This window comes from Mustela nigripes, chromosome 6, assembly GCF_022355385.1.
Source record: "Mustela nigripes isolate SB6536 chromosome 6, MUSNIG.SB6536, whole genome shotgun sequence".
Taxonomy (NCBI): Eukaryota; Metazoa; Chordata; class Mammalia; order Carnivora; family Mustelidae; genus Mustela; species Mustela nigripes.
Genome location: NC_081562.1, coordinates 60539816 through 60556959, shown reverse-complemented (window position 1 = coordinate 60556959; position 17144 = coordinate 60539816). Strand labels below are relative to the sequence as shown.

The window sequence follows — 17144 nt, the reverse complement described above, 5'->3', positions numbered from 1 at the left end:
TCTTCTAAGGAGGAAATTAGCAGACTGTAAAGTGCTGTTGCTATGTGGAATTTCACAACATTTAGTAATCCTGGAACCACTAAGCATAAAAATTTAAGAAAAAAAAAAAAGAACACTGAAGATGAGTAGAGATCAAATTACTTGCCATGATATGAAAGCATGACTGAGTTACCGCTGTAGTATTCAGACCATTTTATAGGACCAAAGATGACTACTTAATAACTAGACACTTGGAAACATTCAAACACATATAAAATTAGACTGGTATTTTTTCCAGATATAAATTTACTTTCAAGGTAATAAATTATTCAGTTTTGCATAATTTGAGTATGGTTCTACACATAAACACATTTGGGGGTTAAAATTCTTGGGTTGAATTGGAGGTAGAATGTTTAATTCATTCAAACAACAATTATTTAAAAAATAACCAGTTGGTTGATTTTATCAGAATATTTTAAGGCCTAGACAAAAAGAAGTCTATGTTTTACTTATGCAATATTCTCCACAATAAGAGCGATTTTGAGCAAAACCTGCTAAGAAGTAGTTTAAAAATTATGGAATTTGATCATTCTAAATTACAATTTATTTTTTTAATAAACTATTTTTTTAAAGTTTAATATATTTATAGAGTAAGACTAACGCATGTGTGTGTTTCTATATATAGATAGACTACTATACATGTATATTGTATGTATATGTAAGTATGTTACTATTTAATCCAATAACCCATTCAGTCAAAGGAACACAAAATATCAAGTGAAATAATGGCAAAGAAATAAAGAAAATAGCAAAATAATTTTAAAAAGGAGGATTAACATATGTGAGAAAAGTTGCATTCAAAATTACAAAATTGGTGACAGATTCCAGGATGGATCCCTTTAGAGGAGGAAAAAAAAATAGTGCAATTATAAAATGGGGAATGACTGGGTGCATATAAGTGTTAAAAGAATTGGTTTGTAGCTATATAAAATGAATAGCTGCTTATCAGCTTAGCATTATAGTTAAAATAAGTGGGCATGAGACAAAAATGAAATTGAACAGTTCAGAAGAAATGGAAATACAACAGATACTATGAGATAATGTTCCCATTTGTCTCAGCAAACATTAGAATTTGAAGAAGAATTAGTGGACATCTATAAAGTATTAGAAAATTGAACTAGGAGGAAAGTTCACAGAAGGAGAATTTTTTACCCAAAACAAAATATATGTTCTTTGGGTATCTTATTTTATAACGTGACTAACATGCCAACTTAGAAACTATATATAAAATTAAAAAAAGATATTTTGAAAAAATCTATTTTCTCCTACCACATTTTGTCTTGTTGAAATAAATATGTTGGTTTGTGACAGTCTTCTAAGAATCGGGACTAGAACAGCAAATGCTTATATTACTTTTTTTTCTTTAACACCAGTGGCTGTGTTAATTATCTAGTAGAGGACACCAGAGGTTGTTGAGGGAAAATGATGGAAGATAAGTGCAGAACTTTGATTATGCTCTTTTACTGAATATCTTTAAGCAAATTGAATTTCCCCTATAAGGAAAATATAAAACAACATAGCTTTAGTGATTTTATTTTACCTTTAGAGAACCACTAGTAAGGAATATCTATGAAAAAACTTTAATTTGTACACACTGGCATATATTTTTTAATCATGAGGATTTCACTGAGACATTGACTAGTTAGGATGACTGAATCTGCCACTTTCCAATTTTCTATTGAAATTCTAATTTTAATTTGAATAATGACAGTTTATAATAGCATTGAAATTTCATATAACAGAAATCAGCAGAAGTTCAGTGTTTCACTAAGTGAACTGAGAACTGAAATGAGGGAAAAATTATGGTTTATGTTTGTGCTACCTTCTTTACTGAAAATGCATAATTTGCCTGGTACAGATAGCTACAATATGCTGCCCTTTCCTTAAGAAAGTGTATACACAGCTTTGCATAATTGGAAAACTGGCCATCTTCTCTTCCTTCCATGAACATGGTTTTCTGAAATAGCCACATCCTTTAATTTCTCTCACTCAGGGCCCACTACCAATACCTTCTTTTCCTTTAAACATTCACAGGCAGAAGAGTAAGAAGAGTGGGAGTGGCAAACTGCTTCTTAGCCAGGACAGTGTTTATGGGTAAAGGCAAACACAGAGAGAAGTAGAGATTTGGTTGCTGGAAATGTTAGGGCAGAGGCTCAGAGATTTGATTTACTATGATTCGCATGTTGTATTTTTTTAAAAGGAAAACAAAACAAAATAATTTGTGTCCTGTTACTCACTACATATGATGATGGCAAGTTTGGGTACCACTTCTCAAGGCCAACTAAATCAACCCTGATTATGTATAGAAATTATGCTGAGTTGGGCACAATAGCCAGACTCCTGGAGCTGAGACTCGAGAGAGAGAGCTACACCATTCCCTTCCCAAAATAATAATTAAGAGGGTTATAAGATAAGGAGAAGACAGGTGCACCATATGTTGGCAATATGCTCTGGCCACAGAGCATCTTTCTTTTTATAGGGATCAAGAGACATCAAACAAACAGATAAATCCCCCCACCACACATATACATTAAAAATAATGGACTTTTGAAAATGTTCCTTAAGACAAAAACATAGTAATATTAATTGGAAGGGGGAAAGTATATATCTAGAAATAATTTTAAAAATAAAAATTAGAATAGAACTAGAATAGAAAGTCTAGAGCAGACTTTAAAATCTGCATTTTTGGTAAGGAAGCGTCGAATCGGCATTTCAGAACATCATTTAAATGGCATTGATGTAAAACAAGAGAAGATTTTTAAGACCATGAAGAAGGACAAATAAATGAATGTATTAAAAAACATATAATGTAAATATTATAGATGTGAAGAATATAATTAAAATAATAGTCATTATAGTAGATAATACTTATTCCTGGACTATAAACTTAGAAATCCACAGAAGCAATAATCCCTATCCTGGTAGTATAAACAGATAAAATTCTACATCTCAAATATGATTTGGTGTGTTTTAAGAAAAAGATACAGGGGTACCTGGGTGGCTCAGTGGGTTAAGCCTCTGCCTTTGGCTCAGGTCTTGATCTCAGGGTCCTGGGATTGAGCCCTGCATCGGGTTTTCTGCTTGATGGGGAGCCTGCTTCCCTCTCTCTCTCTGCCTACTTGTGATCTCTGTCTGTCTGTCAAATAAATAAATAAAATCTTAAAAAAAAAGAAAAAGAAAAAGATACACATACTAGTCTCTCAGAAAGTAAAAGCATGTAAAAAGTAATTGAAAAAACTCAGCTGACTTAAATTTCTTTGTAATTATATAAACAGAAGTTACTTAAAGAAAAGTAAAACTTCTAAGGAGTTTTGAGGGTAACTGGCAAAATTCTAGTTAAAAAGACAGCTGAATTCTAGTTAAAATGTGAAGGCAAAAGAAATATTTTCAGATATGCAAGTGTTCTGAAAAAATATTCACAATTAGTGTTATTTAAAAATTATCAAAGTTTCAGTTCTAATAAATACAGAATAATTAAAATTAAGAGTTTAAGAACTAGAAGGCTATAATATAAAAGCAATTGTGGTAGGTCTAATTATATGCATAGAGTGATATATGTGATATTATTTATCAATGGCTAAAATGATACTTGTAGAAATCTAGGCTGTGAATAATCAGAAAAACAAATTATTTCAAGTAGACTTTGTTAAAGCAGAGAAAAAATTTCGGTAACACTATTGTCTAAGAATATGGTCAAGCTAGTTACAGTAGAAAAAATAGTTATGTGGACTATATAATCATTTTTTTGGAGTATATGCTAGGTATGTAGCACAGTGCTAGACGGCGTAAACATATTTTATAAAAAGATAGGAAGTGCACTGCAAAGAAGATATTGTTATCTTATTTTACATGGCTTATATCTTTTACACACCTGAACAGAATTAAAAAGATTAATCTAGATCAAAGGCCAGTTATTGCCTGAGCTGGAATTCACGAATAAATGTAGCTGGTTCTAAACATCTCTCTCCACCTCCTCCCTCAATACTACTGAAAATTCTATACACATGTTAAATCATTTCTCCAAATGGTTTTGAATTATACAGGGAGATGCCTGTGTTTTGGTAATAAAAATAAAAGCAAGATACAAAAGTACAGGTAGGTATGATTTTATGTACAAATGTATCACAGAAAAAGGGTTACAAAAGAATATACCAAATGATCATTAGCTCTTCGATGACTATCTCTTTGTGTTTTCCAAATTTCCTATAAATGAACATTAATCACTTTTGTAATTAAAAGACAAAGATTATTATTTTTATTTCTTTTTTAGATTTTATTTAATTATTTAACAGAGAGAGAGCATGTGAGAGAGGACAAGCAGGGGGAGAAGGAGGCAGAGGGAGAGGGAGAAGCAGGCTCCCCACTGAGCAGGGAGCCTGATGCAGGGTTCTATCCCAGGACCCTGGGATTGTGACCTCAGCTGAAGGCAGATGCTTAACCAATTTAGCCACCCAGGTGCCCCTAAAGATTATTTTTAATTTACAAATGTTGAAAGAGTTTATTGAGCTGATTTACAGTAAAAAATTAGGGATTATATGGATTATCTGTGAATTATAAAAACCTCAGCAGTTTACCCTTATTATTAAGATCTTATAGATCTTTATTTTTTAATCTAAGTCAAATCCCAAAGCTTATTAATCACATAGATTTACTATTTTACAGGTGGATTTTCTTTTTCCAATTTTCCACAAGAACGTGCTATGTTTATAATTTGGAAAAAAATAAAGAATATGTACTTTTTGTATCTTTGATCAAGTTAATATACATAAAATAAAATGCCCATATTTTAAGTGCACAGTTCTGTGAATTTTAAAATATTTTTTAAAGATTTTTATTTATTTGACAGATAGAGATTACAAGTAGGCAGAGGAGATAGGCAGAGAGAGAGGAGGAAGCAGGCTCCCTGTCGAGCAGAGAGCCTGATGTGGGGCTCGATCCCAGGACCCTAGGACCATGACCTGAGCCGAAGGCTCAGTTGGACAAGCAACTTTCAAACAAAACTGGATTAATAAGATCTCTTGCCTATTTAACTACATGACAAATTTCTTGTCCCAGTCCCCTTCCTCAAAAAAAAAACCTCATGTGGAAACCAAGCCAGAGATAAGGATTCTTCCCTGATGCAGTTAAGGGAAAGGGAAAGGCCAGAAATTTCTTGGGCAAACAATTCCACCCATGGCCATCTGTGTGTGACTGCTTTGCTTGGAGGACAGTACACTCTTTGCAGGGGAGGCCCAATGTCATCCCAAGTGGGAGTGGTCCTCTCCAGCCAGCTGGAAGTGCAGCAGGTCATCTCGTCATCTGCCTCTCCCCCTGCCTAGGGCCGCAGCCTAGCAGTAGCCCCAGCAACCCTACCAAGTGCAATACTGAGCTAGAAAGCCAACGCTGGGCTGCCTGATGTAGCCTTCTCCATTGCACAAGTAATGGATGAGAGGGGACATGAGGACATTAAGCCATTGAGCCACCCAGGAGCCCTGGTTCTGTGAATTTTAACAAAGGTATTCATCAGTGTAACTGCCATCAAATCCTGATTAAGAGCATTTCCATCAGAAACCAAAAAAAACAATAGAACAAATCAACGAAACTAGAAGCTGGTTCTTTGAAAGAATTAATAAAATTGATAAACCCCTGGCCCGACTTATCAAAAAGAAAAGAGAAAGGACCCAAATAAATAAAATCATGAATGAAAGAGGAGAGATCACAACTAACACCAAAGAAATACAAACTATTATAAGAACATACTATGAGCAATTCTACAGCAATAAATTTGACAATCTGGAAGAAATGGATGCATTCCTAGAAACATATAAACTACCACAACTGAACCAGGAAGAAATAGAAAGCCTGAACAGACCCATAACCAGTAAGGAGATTGAAAAAAAAAAAAAAAAAAAAAAAGAGCATTTCCATCATTTTGGAAACATCCCTTGTGGTCCTTTCCAAGCAATCTGGAAACCAATTTACCATTTTTCATAAACGTAAGTGTAACTTTATAAACAATAATAAGAATATGCAATTATTATAAACAACAGAAGGAATATTCAGTCTTTAGGAGATGATTACTCCCATGTCACATAACTTCAAGCTCCAAGATGTGGATTATTTGTGTGTCCTGTTCATTACCACTTCCACAGGATTTAACCACAGTGCCTGGCACACAGTTGGAGCCCGTAACATACTCACGGAATGAAATTTGAATGCATTTTATCTGCAGGCACTTATGTGAGAGATTTTAGTATAAATCACTTTTCAGTGTTTTGTGGACTCCAAACTGGTGACTCTTTCTAAGTAATTCAGTGTTGAAATGGACCTCGAGAAGGCTCATCACCAGCAGCAGCGACTCCATCAGTTGTAAGTGCTTCCGACGACAGCGACGTCTTTGATACCAGATGTCAGATGTCATGGTTCCTATTTTCTCAATCCTCCCTCTTCTGTACTACAGATGACACGATTCCTTCTTGCAGGTATATCCATAGTAACCCCAGCTATGACCTCAATCAAATAGGAATTTAAGAGACTACAAGAGTTTTGTATTACTATGTGAGAGAACCGCTCATGCATGGAATCTGTTCTTTATCTAAAATTTGCAGTTGCTGGGGCCCCTGGGTGGCTCAGTTGGTTAAGAATCTGCCTTCAGCTCAGGTCCTGATCCCTGGGTCCTGGGATAGAGCCCCATTTGGGGCTCCCTCTCCCTACCCTCGATTGTGAACTCTCTCTCTCAAAAAATAAAATCTTAAAAAAAAAAAATGTGCAGTTGCTTATGTAAACTCACTATGTCTTTCTCCTTGTGCAGCTAATGACCTTTATGTCAAGGTACTCGTCTAGGAACTGGTGAACCACTAGGTCCTAGTATGTGTGAAACCTACACGTATATTCACTTTAAAAACAAATAAAATAATGTTGATCAATAATCTGTTATGGGCCAGGCTTTGTTCTAAGCTTTAGAGCAAGAGCAGCAAACAACGCATAAAACTCCATACCTTCATAAAGCTTATATTTCAGTGGGAAGACACAGTGATAAACCAAATATGTAATTAGACAGGATGTTGGATAAAGATGAATCCATAAGGACTACAGAGAAAAGTTAGTCTGCCAAAAAGGACAGGCATGTGGCAGGAATGGCTGGGGAGAAAGATTCTGAGCTATTTTAAATGAGTGTTATGGAATTTTTGAGCAGATCTTTTGAGCAAAGATGCGAAGATCACCAGAGAAGCATTCATGGAACAAAACCACTTTGTCGCCACCACCCCCCCAAACACACACCCAGTCCAAAGCGGTGTGGTTTATTGGGGTCTAGGGCCAGGCAGGCTGTGGTGGGGTGGAGGAGCTCTGCGTCATAGTACTCTAGGAGGATAGAGGTGATGAACAAAGGCCGCCTGCCGCCCGAGTTTGCAAAGCTTTCCACCACCGCACTATCTCTGACCCGAGAACTGTGAGGCCAGGCCGTCCTGGGCAGGGACTTAAGGATGACCTTGGCGGAGTCCAGCTCTAGCTCTCCCGGCGGCTGGAGTATAGCCACCATCATCTTCATATGGTCCTCAGTGAGCTGGTTCCAGGGCTTATGCTGCCCCGTGGGCTGCAGTTCTCCATCTGGTCACGAATATCCATGCGACTCTTCAGGTGCACCTGTCAAGAGCCCCACTCAGTGCACTTGGACTTCTGCACCGCCTTGGCCCCTCCGATGTGCACACCCAGCTGCTGGCAGAAGTGGGGCCGACACTCTTGGTGGCTGCTGGCCACCGACTTCAGCTGGAACTCTTAGGGGAAGGGCTGCTTGCAGAGCTCACCCCTGAAAGGCCTCACCCGTGTGGGTATGGTTGTGCTTGTCCAGGTTGGCTTGGGTACAGAGGGTCTTGCCACAGAGGTGGCCCCGGAAGGCCTTCCTGCCCATGTGCATTCGTAGATGCAGATTGAGATCAGCCTCCCGGGTAAAGTTGTGGCTGCAGAACTCACACACAGATGGCCTCTCCTTCCAGTGCAGGCTGTCTCTGTTCCAGGCCGGTGCCCCCATTCCTTGCACATGAACAGCTTCTCCACAGGGAGCTCAAAAGCCTCCAGCAGCTGCAACTCCCTTGGGACACGAAGCACTTGGCGCGGGGGTGGGAGGGGGGACAGACGTGGGGCTTGGCAGCTTGGTGAAGCTTGATCTTGGGACTCTGCAAGGCCCCCTTTGTGAACTGCTGGGGGCAGGAGGAACACTTGTCGGGCGTCTTTCTTCTCCACTTCTCCATGTGGGACGCCAGGTGCCACTACAGCTCTGTCCTCCAGCGGAAGGTCTCCTGGAACACCGAGTACCTGAAGACCTGCTCCCAGCCCTTCATGTAATTTCATGGTTTATGCTCCGAGAGTTTCTCCTTCTGAAAATAACACCTTACACATTGGAGACACTGGAAGGGATTCTCCCCAGTGTGTTTCCTGTTGTGGACTTTTAGACTATATTTGCTAAGGAACTTCTTTGGCAGAAAAAGGAAGGCCTGACTGTTCTTTCACCTGTTTCTTAAGTGCCCTGAATTAAAAATAATTAATTTGCCAAAGTGACATATTTTGAAGTGATACATTCTAATTTCCTTCAAAGGAGTATGGATATCTTCTAGGATGATAGGGGTTGGGTGCCTATTTTTAGAGTAGAGTATGTGTGTTGGCGGGGGGAGCAGCGCCCAGAGCAAGTATTACAAGCTCAGTGAAAAAAATCCTCTATGGATTTGAGAGCCAACTGGAAAGTCAGAATAGGACAGCAGTCAGAGGGAAGATGATGGCCCAGTGTGGGGAACAGACTGCTTGGCCTCAGTAACAGTAAAAAATATAAAGAAATTTATAGCATGCGGGGACCTGCTTAGAATTACCAACAAATGTTTCATATATTCTTCTAGCCCGGAAACTTTTATGTTTACAGTTGTTTCATAAATATCTCATTACAGAAACTCCTAATCCTTTACCCAGTTTTAGGATAAAAGATGCGTGCATGCATCTGGAATTATGAAGACAGACTGACTGTATGAACTTTGCAAAGTCAGGCTCAGTCTAACTCACAAACCAGTAGGAAACCATCTTGACAGTGTGCATCAGCGGCTATGTCTCTGGACTTTTTAAACCCTCTTCTTTTGTTATTACTTTTGCTTTTATTTTTAACATTAAAATTGCTTGTGTTTTTACTTCTAAGTATCTAATATAAAAGTCGTTATCTCACCCTGCTCCTTTAAAACACAGTTATAAAAGCATTTCTTGTATCACCATTAAATTTATTAGTTTCAGTGATATATTTTGTTCCATGTATGATAGGAAGTTAATAGGCCTCGTGAACTGTATCTAGAATGCAAGTTGTACCGGTAGCATATTCCAACCTCTAAATGCCTTTCATGTCAGCATGAGAGATACCATCAAGCATTTGAAAGCTCCGGCCTATTTATAAAGATACCATCAAAACCTGCCTGATGTAGCTGACTTATGAATCAATTATCTGAACTACACCAAGTGATGTATTTATTCTGAATTTTAGAGTCATATATTTGAAGCTAAACTACAAACAGATAAACTATTCAACAGCCTATCACGATTCTTATCTTCATGTTTGTATCCATCAAATGTGGGGAGAATAAAAGCAAAATCTTAGAGATTTTACTGGGAAGTGTTTAAAAAAAAAATCACACCAAGTTCTCTCTCTCTAGCACACATGCACACACACCTAGCTGTCAAATTACTTATGACCTGAGGGAAAATGAGCACAGATCAAAAAGTAAAATTTAAATAAAATCAAGTGCACAGGAAGGATTACTCTTGTTGTAAAGGAGAAAATAACAATTGCTAAAATTTATTCTCATGAGTTCTATGTCTTAAATGGTTGAGTAGTGCTGTGAACAGAAATGACATTGTTGTTATAAACGTTACAAAGCCATTGGATATGGAAAGGGAATGGTCCTGTTTCATCCCAGATGTTGTCGAAAATTAGCCAAACGTAAGAGAGATGTGTTTCCTTTCTCTTCCGTGTCTAGGCAATACTTCACAAGATATATTCAATGTAAGGAGCTATATTTTGTTTGTAAATATTAATTATGTCACTTATATCGCTTGCCTCGGAGGATTCAGCTTTCAGGAAAGTGTTCCTCATGCTGACCAACCAAACCCATGAGAAATGGAAACATTAAGGTAACAATGGATTAATATAGACTGGGAAAAGTAGCAACTTTACTTAATGAATTATCTTCTCAAAACAAAAACCTGTGTAGGATACCAAACTGATATTAGAAATTTGCTTTTCTGCACAGAATTATAATAAAAGAAACTCAACTTACTGCTTCCTCGAAAGTAGCTGCTAAGGTGAAAGTAAAAAATAAGAGGCAGGTCGGCAAAAATGCTGATGAAGGCATTTGGAGTTTAAGACAAGATTTCCAAAGTTGTGTTCCCTATAGCAGAATCTCCTGGGGAGAGGGTGTTTGCTGTGAGGGAGGGGATGGAGTTAATTTAAAATGCAGAATCATGTGTTTGGAAGGGTTGAATTGCTGTGTGTACATCTGAAGCTGACATTGCTCTCTGTTAACTAACTGGAAATTAAATAAAAACTTAACAAAATGCAGAGTTCTGGGCCTCACTCCAGATTTACTAAATTAAAATCTGTGGGCATATCCTAGGAATTAGTCTTAATATATTTTTTAGCACTTCTTAGGCACACTCAAGCTTGAAAAACCTTTTTTGTTAAAGGGGGAGTCAAGAAAGCTAGCATGGTAAGCAGGAGACAGGTCAGGAATGGTGGCGGCATCACGATAAAAGGTTTGGTATTTACACTGAACATGGTGGGCAGCCACTGAGCAGGAGAATGATGGGCACACATGTGTGTATTTAAAATATTATTCTACTTGCAGGATAAAGAAGGGCAATGCGAAGAGAAGCGTGAAATCTGGGAAACCATAGTCAGAAGTGGTTGTAGGGATGGGAAACCATAGTCAGAAGTGGTTGTAGGGATCTAGTCCTGAGATGGTAGTGGGTCGCACTCATCATAATTAAAACAATATTAAAAGCCATAGCTAATATTTAGTAAACCACTATGTGCCATAAAAAGTGCTTTCTAAGCATTCTCTCACTTAAATTTTAAAACTACCTTATAAGGTAGGTAGGAACTCCTACTATCCTTAAACAGACAAAAGAGAAAACTTCAACACAGTAATTAAATACTTTATATAATTAGTAAGTGGTAAGACAAGGATTCCAGTCCACATTTCTCTGATTCACCTGCCTATATTTTCAACTGCTGTGATATTGTCTAAAAAGTGAAGCAGGGACGCATCTGCCTTTGGCTTGAGGTCATGATCTCAGGGTCCTGGGATAGAGCCCCACAGGGGGCTCCACGCTCAGTAGGGAGTAAGCTTCTCCCTCTCCTGCTGCCCCTCCCCCCTGCTAGCGCTTGCTGTCTCTCTCACTCAAATAAATAAAAAATCTTAAAAAAAAAAAAGTGAAGCAGCAAATTAGGGAGCTACAGAGGAGGCAGACTTGACAGGACTGATGGTTGCTTATATGACAAAAAAGATAGGGAGGCCTGAGATGAGGTGGATTGTGACACTTTCCACGGACATAGTAAGTGCAGTAGGAAGAAAAAGCATATATGCAGTTTGGGGTTTTGAGTTTATGATGTCCCTGGAATATCCATGCAGGCAGACGAACACAACACTTTGGGTTTCCAGATACAAATCTCTGTAAGACTGTAGTTTGAAGAGTTCGATGCACAGCGAAGAAACTCAAAATCTTACGAAGGGATGTTAAGGCTTGAATGTAGTGAGAAGAAAAAAAGGCACACTACAGGAAGCCTTAGGAACACTCACCGGCTGAGGAGGAAGTAACTAAGAGTGTCACCACAGAAATCTTCTCCAAACTGGTTCTTCTGAGAGTGACACTAGTAATGAAGATAGTGAGGTGATGGACATTAATGGGTTCTGACCCGGGCTGGTCAGGACATAAAGCCACCCTGCTCTATGGAGACTAAGAAATGAGCATTTCAACAGGCAGGAAAAAAACATAAACAAAACAAAACAAAACAGCCAAAAGTGTTAACATGGAATCCAGAAGCATCTACAGTATCATTGTAAGGTTTACGTGCGCATAAACATATTTGCTCTCAGGAAGCCCGACATTTCAGTCACGAGTCATCTTCACGGTGAGCACACAGTGAGTGGGAAAAATCACTTACAGAGTGCTGCCTTGTCTGGCTGTCCTAAGTGTCACATTCCATATAAAGATAAAATTTCTAACTGGCTTTAAATGGTCATTTCAGTGAAAATTTCATCTCTTTTTTTCTGCCATTTTCTTCATTTGTTGTGAAAACTTACAATAACACTTTTTTTCCTTTTTTTTTTTTTTTTTTTTTTTTTTTTTTTTTTTTTTTAGAGGGAGAGGTAGGAAGGCACAGAGAAAAAGGGGGAAAGAATCTTTAAGCAGGCTCCACACTTAGCACAGAGCCCCACATTGGGCTCGATCTCACAACCCTGAGATCATGGCCTGAGCCAAAACCAAGAGTCACACTTATCCAACTGAACCACCCACACACATCTTATTTTTCACAATATGTTACAATATCTTCATTTTGGGGATGCACTAAGGAATCGTGATAAAGAATAATTTGCCTACTTTATCATCTGCTATCCAGAAATGATCTCACATTGACACTTCTAGGAAGATTTGTGCAGATCACTTATCCAACCTATTGTTACCTGTTTTTGCATTTATTTCAGAGTGTGATATTTTCACAATCCTATTTCAAATTGTGGGTTAAGCCTTATTTCATTTTGATATCCTGATAGGAACTTGGTGGTATGATTTTCTTACAATTAATGGAGACAATATTCTCAGAATCAATTATGTCCTTTATTAGAAGAGGAACATCATCTAATAACTCAGCTTAATTTTTTCTTCTTCCATAAACATCTCCAGCATACTCTGGCCAAATAGTCTCCTGTTTTTCCTTTTTCATTCTGTGTAGTATTGGTGGTTATTTTTCCCTACATAGCACTTGGGGTATTTTGTAACTGTCTCTTAACACATGGAATATCCCTTGTTCATCATATCCCTTGTCCTCCATTGTGGGTATACTCAGGTTTTTATAAATACAAATCCAGAAAAACCAATCTTTGATATATGTATAATAATAATCTTGTGACACCCATAGTAGAGGAGGACATTAACATGCACCATTGAAGAATGTAATAAATACTCAAAAAACATTTATTGAAGGGATTAAATTCTAGGATTATTCAAGTACAGAATAATATCTTGTATAAAGCAGATACAGAAATTTTCAGTTTGCCCTGATAACCTACTGTGGTAGGAGAGTGCTTGATATTAAAATGCCCCACTCTTTTTTCTGCATTTGTTATTGTCATTTCAGGATTTGCAAAATAGACTGTACCACCTTGTGTAATTGGGTAAGCCTTAGTAAAGAGATAAATAAATTGACACTATGTACAGACACGGTACAGAAGTAGTGTGTAAATATACTTTAACTAGCAAAGCATGTACAACTAATTTAAAGTTTATTATAGCCTTAGAAAGATTAAAAAATATAACAAAGGTCATTATAATAGGTCTACCTTTGCACAGAAGCTAATGAGAAAGTTCTTTCAGGGTGCATGGGTGGCTCAGTCAGCTGAGCAACCAGCTCTTGGTTTCTGCCCAGGTCATGGTCTCAGGATCATGAGATCAACCCCTGGGTCTAGCTCTGCACTCAGTGGGGGGTCTGCTCAATGTGCCTTTTCTCCTCTCCCTCTGCCCCCTCCCCACTCATATGCATGCACTGTCTCTCTCTCAAACAAATCTATCTTAAAAAGAGAGAGAGAGAAGAAGATACTATTCCTTCTGCAGCGCATGGGTGGCTCAGTCAGTTAAGCTTCCAACTCTTGATTTGGGCTCAGGTCCTGATCTCAAGGTTGTGAAATCAAGCCCCGTGTTTGGCATGCAGCTGCTTAAGGTTCTCTCCCTCTCTCTCTTCCTCTGCCCTGCCTGCCCCACCCTCTTCCTCTTTACAGAAAAGTATTCTTTTTCAAGTCTGTATTGAAAGCAAAATATTATGTAGGACAGCTCCATTGCTCTTCGTGAGGAATTGACATCAAGAGATTTCGGAAGCATAATTTTTTGGTACCTGGGCAGCTGGTAATCCTGGGTCCCAGTGCTCCTTAAAAAAAAAAAATAATAAAAGTCTAGAGCTGCAAAAGAAATACATTTAACATTTAAAGATATATAGGAATGTACAAAAATTGAAATATTGGATTTGTGGTATGAAATAAAATTTGTGACCCTCCAGAACATATTTCTTTGGAGGTAATAAGTGAGATGTCTTCAATACTTAATGTAATCTCATAAATCAAAGGAAATTAAAAACATTAGTTACTCCACATAAAATGAGTAAAGACCACAAGGAAGAAAATATAAATAACCAATTAACAGATCAAAAATTATTCAAGTTTCTAGTAACCAAAAAAATTAAAATAAAAATACTGAAACATTTGGGCTTGTCTATCATATTGGTAAATGTTAAGATGAGAATAATATTCAGTGCCAAAACCAGGATAGTGAGTCTGGCATTTCCTGCACCCTACTGGTAGCATACACATTTATTAAACTTTAGGGAAAATTAATTTGTCAATATGTATCAAGATCCTATGCATGAAAAATCTGTTTTTTTTTCTATCTATGTGCATGGCACTGTGTAGACTTAATATATTTTATTAAAAAATCAAATCAAATTATAAACACAGCAGAATGCTTTAGATAACTCTGCATTATTCATTTCTTCTGACATAATTCTTTAATTATTACTAAATTTTGAGGAGAGAACAAGAAAATATATGTATGTTCCCTTTTTCCACATATTGTTCAGTTCTGTCTAAGTTATACATCCTATGATTTTGTCTAAATTTTCAAATTTAGAATAGTCAAAACTATATCAAAATGTAGGATAGTTTACATTTCTATAATGTTTTCTTTAAATGTTTAAATTATTTCAGTTATGTTTTTATGTGAAAAGGAGAAATGAATTCTAATTTTCTTGTACCATTATGTTATATACATACATATACATATATATATATTTTTTTCCACTTGATTACAAAGGTAAATTTATGTCAAAAATTATTTTTGAAATTTAAATGTTATGTTTTCACATGGACATATACTTAAAACTATGAAAAAAGTAATTTCTTTTTTTTTCCATAAGACCTATTATTTTGACCTGGGTCTGAATTATAGGCAGCATTTTATTCGTTGTACTCTAATTTTAAAAAATATAAAGGTTAAAAAAAATAAGGATCACATTTACTTCAATGCCTCGTCCAAGCTGACTTTTTGGTAAGAGTTTTTACTCCCTCTGGGGTACTCTTTATTTCACTGGTCTTAAGGACTAAATACACTCCTTGGAGGTTTTAAAGTTCTTTTTTCATGTTTTAAATTTCTACTGAAATTGGAAAGAAGAAGAAATAATACACAGGGAAATTATGCCTCTTTAACTCCTTTAAGACACAAAGAGGCACACACATAAAACTGTCGTTTGAAATAATATTTATATCTTTTTGCCATGAAATACTTAATATTTCAGGATTTGTTTTACAAATTATTTTTATTTAATGGGACCTGTAGGAAATTTTAAGGTATTCAACTAGTTATTCAATTAATATATATGTTAATTTTACAGGTGTGCATACTTAGTATAAATATTATCTATTTTAGTTTTATACATTTAATGAATTCCACAAAGTTATTTATAAAACTTTACTTCATGTTTCTAACCATGTATGTGACTATACATTTTCCATATAATCACCTGATTTGGTCATTTTATTTTATAGGTATGACACTTATTTAATGAATGTTCTACAGTTACATATTTATGCTTTTTCAATTTTGTTATACTATGTGTTATATGTGTTATTACACACATTATATGTGTTATTACACATGTATTTTTTCATAGAATTATTATGTAAATAAGATAACATTCGAGAATAGGAGAAAATGTCAAATAATCGCAATGGTTTAAGATGTTTGATACCTCTTGCCAAATTACTTTCCAACTTATACCATCTCCAGGACTATCAAAGGTATGATAGTACCTTTGCTTATCCATTATTTCTTTGCTTTTCAGCATCTTCTACATTTGGTCCTTAGGAGATTTTTTTTCTTATGGTGAAATTCATTTTCTATATTTCAGAAAATTCATTCTGCTACAGAGGAAAGGAGAATGAATAGAGTAACCTACATGTTAAACTGTGGTGCATGTTAGAAAGATAAAGTGGATCATATATCTGACTATGGAAAGGGATGGGAGAAAGCAGAAATACCTAACTAATATTCACAAGGCACTAAATATACATGAGGCACAAGGGACACTAAATATTCATGACATACTGAATATACATGAGACATTCAATATTCTTGCAATCTAAATTCAGCCAACATTTGATGACTGCCATCATGGCCCCGTGAGCCCTCTGCCCTTGCAAGGCACATTCAGACCTGTTTTTGTCCTCCTGTTCATACCATCCTCACACCACGAACACTGCAAACCCCAAGAATCAGGTATTGTCCTTTCAATTTAATTGCATTATATCCTTGGCCAGTTAAGCACCCATCTCTTTTGCTTTGCTTTGTGCTGTGTGCTCTAAATTAGCTCAAGTCATTCATTTTGTTCTGTGAGCCTTTCTGGTCCCTCATCTCTAGGGTAGTTTGTCTGGTAGCGTACTTGTACTTGGAGGTTACTTTTGTGTGAAGATAATTTTCTGCATGACACTTTCTTACCTTTGCAACTGTACATTTAAGTACTTTTCATACATTTTAAACATTTGTAGGGGGTTGGGTTTTTTCCGTTTTTGTTTTTGCTTTGTTTTGAGAGAGTGTGTGAGTGACAGGTGGGGGTGGGGTAAAGAGAGGCAGAGGGGGAGGGAGAGAATCTTAAGCTCCATGCCCAGTGTGGAGCCCCATGCTGGGCTGGATCTCACACCCCTGAGATCACGACCTGAGCTGAAATCAAGAGTGGGATGCTTAATGAACTGAGCCGCCCAGGAGCCCAATCTTTTAACAAGTATTTAAGTGTATGGTACAGTATTATTAACTGAAAGCACAATACTGGATAGCTG

General features: G+C 36.9%; 1 non-coding gene across 1 annotated transcript; it reads left to right on the top strand.

The window, feature by feature from the left end:
• The first annotated feature begins 14041 nt into the window (after positions 1–14041).
• Positions 14042–14190, top strand: LOC132021037 (U11 spliceosomal RNA). The gene has a single exon (XR_009405216.1). It is a non-coding gene; the product is annotated as a U11 spliceosomal RNA (small nuclear RNA).
• The last annotated feature ends 2954 nt before the right edge of the window (positions 14191–17144 follow it).